The sequence below is a fragment of the Microtus pennsylvanicus genome, chromosome 15, assembly GCF_037038515.1.
Source record: "Microtus pennsylvanicus isolate mMicPen1 chromosome 15, mMicPen1.hap1, whole genome shotgun sequence".
Classification (NCBI taxonomy): Eukaryota; Metazoa; Chordata; class Mammalia; order Rodentia; family Cricetidae; genus Microtus; species Microtus pennsylvanicus.
In genome coordinates this window covers 7,846,648-7,855,128 of record NC_134593.1, presented here as the reverse complement: position 1 = coordinate 7,855,128, position 8,481 = coordinate 7,846,648, and the positions used below count along the sequence as shown (strand labels likewise).

Here is an 8,481-nt window from a genome sequence, read left to right as displayed (position 1 = left end):
GCCTCTTACTGGCTTGTTCATCGCTGCTTGCTCAGCCTGCTTTCTCATACAACTCAGGACCCCCAACCCCGGGCAGGTGTCTCCCACAATGGGCTGGACCCTCCCACATCAATCATTTGTCAAGAAAACACCCAATAGAGATTTGCTTCCAGGCTAAAATGATGGATACAGTTTCTTAATAGAGGTTCCTCTTCCCAGATGATCCTAGCTTATGGCAAGTTGACAAACATTTAACCAGTACAAGGGTTGAAAAATGGACAAGAGGAGGAAAAATGGAAACACGGAAGATCCAGCGGATGCTAGCAGACTTCACTTGCAAAGGCTTCTGGGTAAAGTCCTTTTGTGTGATTTCATCATACGTGAAAGAAGAGCTCTACGTTGATCGTGGGAGATGGAACATTTACAAGAGCACATGTTATAAGTTGATCTCACCACTCCATAGTGGTAGAAAGTTCTAGAGCACAATTCTTCAAGTACAGATTTAACACACTGACTCCTATAACACTTTGCCCTGAGTAGAAGAAATCAGGACTAATTTCTCAGATGCTGTGTGTTGGAATAAGGGGCGGCGGCGGGGCTGTGTCCCCAACCCCCAGCCGCTTGCCCTGCCCGGCTAGCTTATGCCCTGAAATAATTACACGGACATTGTATTCTTTTATAAACTGCTTGGCCCTTAGCTCTAGCCCTTACTGGCTAATTCTGATATCCCAATCAACCCATCTCTAACAATCTGTGAGCACCGGTCTTACCGGGAAGATTCTAGCCTAAGTCCATCCTGGGTCAGAGCTTCATAGCGTGCGTCTTCCCTGGAGCAGGTAGCATGGTGTCTCTCTGAAGCGTCTGCTCCGGAGAGCAGAGCTGCGGAGTCTGACCTCACTTCCTCTTCCTCCCGGCATTCTGTTCTGTTTACTCCACCCACCTAAGGGTGGGCCTATCCAATGGGCCTATCAGTTTCTTTATTGCTTAGCCAATGAAATCAACAGATTGATATATGACACTCCCACATCAGCTGTGGGTTTGTTGGATGAATAATAAAACCCAGAGACAGATATTGGGGTTCAACCTGAAGATCAGAAAAACAAACCAGCAACCACTAGAGAGACATTTTACCTCTACCAAATCTTCAGACCGAAAGGGCAAGATCCTGTCTCCACAAATCCTCAGACTCCACAGCCACTGAGTTCCTGTCTCTTCCCGTTTATATTCCTCTCTCCACCCAGCCATATCGCTCCTGTCTCCACCCCTCTAGTGCTGGGGTTAAAGGTGTGTGACTCACAAACACTGGGATTAAAGGTGTGACCTACCACCAACTGGATCTGTTTCTGGATTGATTTTATGTAGCCCAGGGTGGCCTTGAATTTACAGAGATCAGTTTGCCCTGCTTCTTGTCCTGGGATTAAAGGTGTGTGCCACCACTGCCTGGCCTGTATGGCTGACAAGTGTGACTGCTTTGTCCTTTGATCTCTAGGCAAGCTTTACTTATTATACCACTATATGGGTCCCCCCACCCCCAGTTACTGTTTGTCTTGAGAGAGATGGAAGACATCATACTCCTGGTGTGACTTAGGGGTCTACCCCTGAACATACAGGCTTGACAGACTGACACTGACTGGACCCTGTGTATCATCAGCATCTGCTCTCTGTTCCTTCTTTCCAACGGGGTCCAGTTTCTTTCGGTGGAAACTGTACAATTTTGTGGAAGTTCACCCCACTGAGTCTTATTCTAGGATACAATAGATGATGTAGCCCAAGGCCTAGCCCCAAATCATTATATTCTATTCTCTTGTTGGTAGGGACAGAACCAACAGTAACTAGGATGCTGGAACATGCTCAGATAGTCAAAGGAAAATGCAGGGCTACAGAAGCTGCCATCCGCCATCCTGGAAGCAGGGATAGAGCCAGCTTTAGGGAGATAGTGGTTAGACAGGTGGAAAGAATATTGTCTTTAGAAGTCACTGAGACATTAGACAACTTTCAAGTCAGACACCCCTATCTTTGGATTTGCTTGTTTTGTGAGCTGAGTACTTTTCTTACGGAATCCTCCGGAACTGGAGTCATAGGTGGTTGTGAGCTGCCCAGTATGGGTGCTGGGAACCTAAACTCACACCCTCTGCAAGAGCAGTACACACTCTTAATAGGTAGACCAAGTCTCTGACCGCTGCACTATTTATCTTTCACTGGGCATGACTGATAGGTTTCCTTAGAGCAATGCACTTATCCTGCTGGAAAGGGCCCCCATGGTGGTTTTATGTTGCAGTGAGTAGCAATTGTTCTTTCAGACAGAGTCATGGGAATAGCCTAAGCAATGGCGAGAATTTGTATTGGGAAGGTGCTTCCCAAAGCTACAAAGAACAGAGGGTTGTCAGGTGTTGGCCTGGAAGTTACAGCCTGGAAGAGCTCCTCTTCTCACAGGGTAGTAGACTTTCTGAGGATCAAAACTGTGATTCTTATAACCTGTCTCAAATCTATCCACCATCTATCATATGCAGAAGGAATAGACTTAGAAAGTTGGCTAACTAAAGCCCAACAAGGAGCCTGGAGAAGCTTATTTAAAGTAGGATAAATATTTTTGAGACATCAAAGAACAGCAAAACTTCCTTCTATTACACATCCGTTCTTAGTTGAGCCTGGAACTCCGCCAGACGCTGTGGGCACAGTGTAGGCAGGTAAGACGCAGCTCCTACCTTTGGGAAGTTACTGGAGCAAAGAACTAGTGTTCGGATACAGGCTTCACCAAATTAATAAAAGTGGTCAATATTTACTTTTATTTCGGAACAAGACAAATACAATAGGGTTTGAATGAAGGCGAAAGACCACATAATTGGGAAGAAATGGGAATCCTTAGGAATTTCGGGTACCATTGGCATTTGAGCTGGAGAAAAGCTACTCAGGTAATTCTCTGTTCCTGTGGCTCCTCTGCCCTTCTCTGAGCAGGGACTCACAGTTAGCACTTGTCTGTCTGTCTGTCTGGATACCTATGCACTCCATGACCTAGTTCACCAGGCCATAGAGTCCATGAAGCATGCCCTATCTGCTTCTCTGACTCATGCCCCCACTATGTTTCCTATATAGAGATCATGGCCTGGCACATTACATACTGTTGATGAAAACTTGACGGTGGTCAAATAAATGGCGGATATCAAAAGATAACATTGTTGCGTCCTTGATGTGGTAGTATATACCATGGTAAGCACACTGGTGGTCAAATGTTATACACAGATTTCATCCTATCACTTTATAGAGGAAGAAAAGATCAATTGCCCAGTTGTCTAAGGAACAGATCTACCCAGGCATATCTAACTCTGAAGTCTGTGCGGCAAAGGCACACAATCTCATTTCCCGTCTGTCTGCTCTATACCATGCACCAGACTTCAGACACCTTTATTTGCTCATATTTTTATTTATTTATTTTTATTATTTAATTAAAAATTTCCTCCTCCTCCCTCCTCCCATTTCCCTCCCGTTCCCCCTATCCCCCTTCCCCTCCCTCTCTAGTCCAAAGAGCAGTCGGGGTTCCCTGCCCTGTGGGAAGTCCAGGGTCCTCTCCCTCCATCCAGGACTAGGAAGGTGAGCATCCAAACAGACTAGGCTCCCACAAAGTCATTACATGTAGTAGGATCAAAACCCACTGCCATTGTCCTTGGCTTCTCAGTCATGGAGAGGGAGCCTGAAATGGCCCTATCCTATAGCCATACTGATGAATGTCTTGCATATCACCATAGAAACTTCATCTGGTGATGGAGGAAGCTAAAGACGGAGACCCACATTGGAGCACTGGACTGAGCTCCTAAGGTCCAAATGAGGAGCAGAAGGAGGGAGAACATGAGCAAGGAAGTTAGGTCCGCGAGGGGTGCACCCACCCACTGTGATGGTGGGGCTGATCTAATGGGAGCTCACCAAGGCCAGCTGGATGATGGAGCATGTGATCAAACCGGACTCCCTGAATATGGCTGCTCATATTTTTTGAACAACAACCCTGTGCTGTATTATTAATCACAATTAATAGAGGAGAACGTGGATTCGGAAATGTTTACTGATTCACTCAGCATTTGGGTGCTAAATGTCAGGCACTGGGCTATTCCAGGTGAAGCAGTGGAACACACACATTATTTCTGTGCGCACGAGACTGCAGTACACCAGGAGGGCTGTCCTCTAATGGGGCGGAATGCACAGCGATGGTCTGTGAGAAGTGCTTTGTGGGAAAGCCAGAGGGATGTAATAGCAGGTGGACCCCAGAGTGGCCTAGCATGGCCTCCAACCAGTCCCCTTTATTCCTGAGCCCTACAACCCCCTTTATAATAAGACTTCCACCCCCATTTCAAAGCTAGCATGGTGGATATGGCTTATACTGGCCCAGAGAGAACAGGGGTGGACCCAGGTGGAGCTGCTATGATTTGAGAGCTGAGGAGAAAGAGCAGAAGAACTATGGAGGAAGCAGAGGCTGGAAAGCCTGTGGAGGGGCGACAGCCAGGTGAGAGCCATGCAGGAAGCAGAGGCTGGAAAGCCTGTGGAGGGGCGACTGCCAGGTGAGAGCCCGAACTTAATTCAGGAGACCATGAGAGCCCTTGAAGGACTTTCAAAACTTCTCAGTCAGAGGGACATTGTACACAGAGTAGATAAAACAAAACAAGCAAGAACTATTGACAGAGAGAGAGAGACAGAGACAGAGAGAGAGACAGACAGAAAGAGAGAGAGAGACAGAGAGAGAGACAGACAGAGAGAGAGAGAGAGAGAGAGAGAGAGAGAGAGAGAGATATGATGGATGGGTAGATGATAGATGATAGATGGATAGACAGACAGACAGAAGTTAGCCTATGGTAGTCAGTGAGACTATATCGAAAACAGAAATAAAGCATAGGTTAGGGTGTGGCTAAGTGTGCTACAGTTACTACCATGTGTGAGGCCCTGAAGCTGGAAAGAACAGCTTTAATTGACATATGTGGTAAAAAAAAAAAGTGACTTTTTTTACATCTACTTTCAGTATACTAAACTAAACATTTTATTTATTTATCCATCCATCCACCCATCCATCCATTTATCCATCCATCCATCCATCCATTCCTGAAAGGAGCTGATGCTGTATCCCAAACTGGTCTGGAACTCACTATGTAGCTCAGACTGACTTCAAACTTGAAGAAATTCTCCTGCTTCAGTTTTCTGACTGTTGGTCTTACAGGTGTGTGCCCTTAGCACACCTGACTTACTTTTCTGATCACTTCTAATCAAGCCCAGGGTGCTAAGCCCACTAGGCAACTGCTGTCCACTGAAGAAGGTCCTCAGTCCAAGCTCTTTTCCCGTTGAGGGAATAAATGATTGCCATTTGTTGGGGACTACTATTTTCAGGCGTGTGATGTTCGTTTGCACTGCTTTTGTTTAACTCTGAGAAGCTGTGTTACTCTGCCTGTCTAAAACACCTGATGGTCCTAATAAAGAGCTGAAGGCCAATAGCAAGGCAGGAGCAAGGATAAGCGGGGCTGGCAGGCAGAGAGGGTAAGTAGAATGAGACCTAGGTGCAAGAGAGAAAGACATCCGCGGTCAAGCGCCCAACCACAGAGCAAGCCACCGAGAAAGAAGTAAAGAAAGATATACAGAAATAGAGAAAGATAGAAGCCCAGAGGCAAAAGGTAGTTGGGATAATTTAGGAAAAGCTGGCTAAAAACAAGCCAAGCTAAGGCTGGGCATTTATAATTAAGAATAAGTCACTGTGTGTGATTTATTTGGGAACTGGGTGGCAGGCCTCCCAAAAGAGTCCACAGAGTAAAACATCTGTGGGGACTGGATCTTATGCCCACAGCTGGCAGTTAAGGAGGCTTGGCTGTGTTTTCATTGGCTGTGTGCCCTCAGGCTGAAGCCTGTGATGATGGAAAGGAACGAGGAGGGACTCCTGAGAGAGTAGTGTGGTCTCTCACTCCCATTAGGGAAAATTCTACCTTTAAAACAACATTGGTGCTGGCGATGAGGCGGTTGTCAGCCTGGAAGTTTTGCAGATGCTGAAGTTCAACAAAACCTGCCGGTTTCAATGCTACCAGTGCCTAGAACCACAACGTCTACATCCATTCTGCTCCATAGAACACGGAGACACAGCAGATTATCTGAAAAATAGCGACTGCCTTATACACAAACCATTGTATTTCCTTTAGAGAATAAAAGTAGCCGGGTGGTGGTGGCGCATGCCCTATAATCCCAGCACTCAGGAGGCAGAAGCAGGCAAATTTCTTTGAGTTCGAAGTCAGCCTGGTCTACAGAATGAGTTCCAGGACAGGTTTCAAAGATATGCAGAGAAACCCTTCTTGAAACTCCCCCAACAACAATAACCAAAAAAAAAAAAAAAAAAAAAGCCCAAAACAAAAAGATAAAACTATCCTTTCTGACACTTTGATATTATTTTGTATTATTATCAATCATTATGTCTGTTTTCATTCATAACTTAATTTCCCACTAAACAAAACATCATTTCCATCTTGACTTATACTTGTTTTTTAACCAAACCCATAAAATCCAGCAACTGAGAGAAAATGAACCGACTGTACTCTGTCTGGGGTGTCTCATGCAGGCAGGTCTTCCACCAGAAGCTGTGACAGGGAGGGGACTCATGGGAGGCCAGAGTATGGTTGATATACCGATAGTTCCCACTCCTCTGTGGAAGCCACTTCTACTGTCCTGGGTAGTCCCTAATTTTAGTTCATCTTCTTGTATCTATTTATGCGATAGCTCATAATTACCTCGGAGCAGAGGAAATGTTTCCTTAAAGAAGGTTAAACAGAGAGTTTATTGACATAAGTGAATTGCTTGAAGAAAACATTATTAAGTCAAAGGCACTTATTCAAACACCAAATTAATCATTTAAAGGCAAATTAGAGGTCATATCTCCTCCTAAGTAAATAATGTTAGCCAGTAATGAGATGCCCGTTTCAGATGAGGTCTGCACTTTCAGGAGTGGGTGCTGGCTAAACAGTGCCTCAGGCTTCTGAGTTCCTTCTGAGTCTATCATCCATCCAATTGACACCTTCAAGGTCTGATATCTTACCATAGAGAAAGCAACCCATGATTGGATGCCATTTTCCATTAGATGATTAAAGAGATATTTAAAGCTCTCTTTCATGCCAGCAGAAGGGAAGGTCTCCCAGAGAGGAATTGTCTGACAGTGTACATGCATCTGCACCCACTGCTAGTGCGGGTAGCTGAGCTGGCTCTGGGAGTGTGCACAAGCCCCGTTGGGTTAGCCTGAGAATCTGGTTGGTCTGTGGGCCACTTCTCGGTGCGCAAGACAACACCTGTGTCTCTCGCCGAGCTCTTAGATGCAAGTTTTGGAGGTTAGCGCTGAACACACAACGGTCTCACCAAGGAAGGCTGCCTAGTCTTTCTGCTTTGTATTTTCCTTTCTGTTGGAGGCTGTGTTTTCAACTGAGGATCTTCTGCTGGGCTGGAAATTCTAACCTCACAAATATGAGGACTCCTGAATGCTGACAGGTACCACACGCCCCACTCCAGGCTCGTCCATTGCCAGAATAACAGTGATGCCAATGAGGCAGTCCTTACAGATTAACATGGAGCTGGACAGTGTCAGGAAGTTTAAGTTTAGCTAATGAAATTTGATCTTATCGCTTAGATGAAGCAGTAGATCCCCATTTTTTTTTTAAAAAAAAAAAAACAACTCATTTTCCAGCGAGTTTTTTTAGTAGTTTCATCATGATTCTGGGCCCCAGAGAAGGAAGGGACATCATGGTTCCAGGTCCCCCTTTACTGTCCAGAGAGAACAGAGCCAAGTCCCTTTTCTTCCCAGGAAATGAGCCTTCTGCCTGGTGGTCATCCCAGGCTGAGCCCCAGGATATGGGCCAGAGGGGCTTGTGCATGCTTGGTCCCACTCACACACACAGACATCCCCACTGTGGTCATGACATCTCATGGTGGCTGGAGTCCAGGCAGTGCTGGGCCAAGTTTCTGGTCTGGTTCTGGTTTGGGAAGCAGCTGTCAAAAGGGCGGTCTTTTCTTGGTTTCAGTCTTGATGTCTTTGGCCATGTGTGGAGTCTAAAGATACCCGGGAGCAGCATGAGCACGGTGGGGCTCTTCGCAAAGATCCAGAGTCCAGTTTGTAATTGGAAATATTTTTAAGTATTTGTGGCAGAGAGGAGAGAAAGACTTCAAATGGACAATAATTTCAATTCGTGTAGTTTTTGAGTTCAAGTTTCCATCCAGTCTCTTTTGTGTGTCTGCCACGTGTGTATGGGTACTTTGGAAGGCCAGAAGAGGGCGTCAGATCTGGAGCTGGAGTTATGGGCAGGCCTGTTGTGGGTGCTGGGAATTGAACTTAGGTCCCCTGGAAGAGCAGTAGGTGCTCTTAACCACCATGTCATCTCTCTAGTCCTCCATCCAATTTCTTAACTCTTCTGTTCGTTTGTTTTTATATAGCCCTGGCCAGCCTGTAGCTCACTATGTAGATCAGGCTAGGCCTCAGCCTCTCAGGCGCTGGGGTTAGAGATA

The 8,481-nt window shown here is 45.9% G+C and overlaps 1 pseudogene; it reads right to left on the bottom strand.

Moving 5' to 3' along the window:
- Positions 1–7,655: 7,655 nt before the first annotated feature.
- Positions 7,656–8,019, bottom strand: LOC142836108 (cytochrome c oxidase subunit 6B1-like; annotated as a pseudogene).
- Positions 8,020–8,481: the final 462 nt, after the last annotated feature.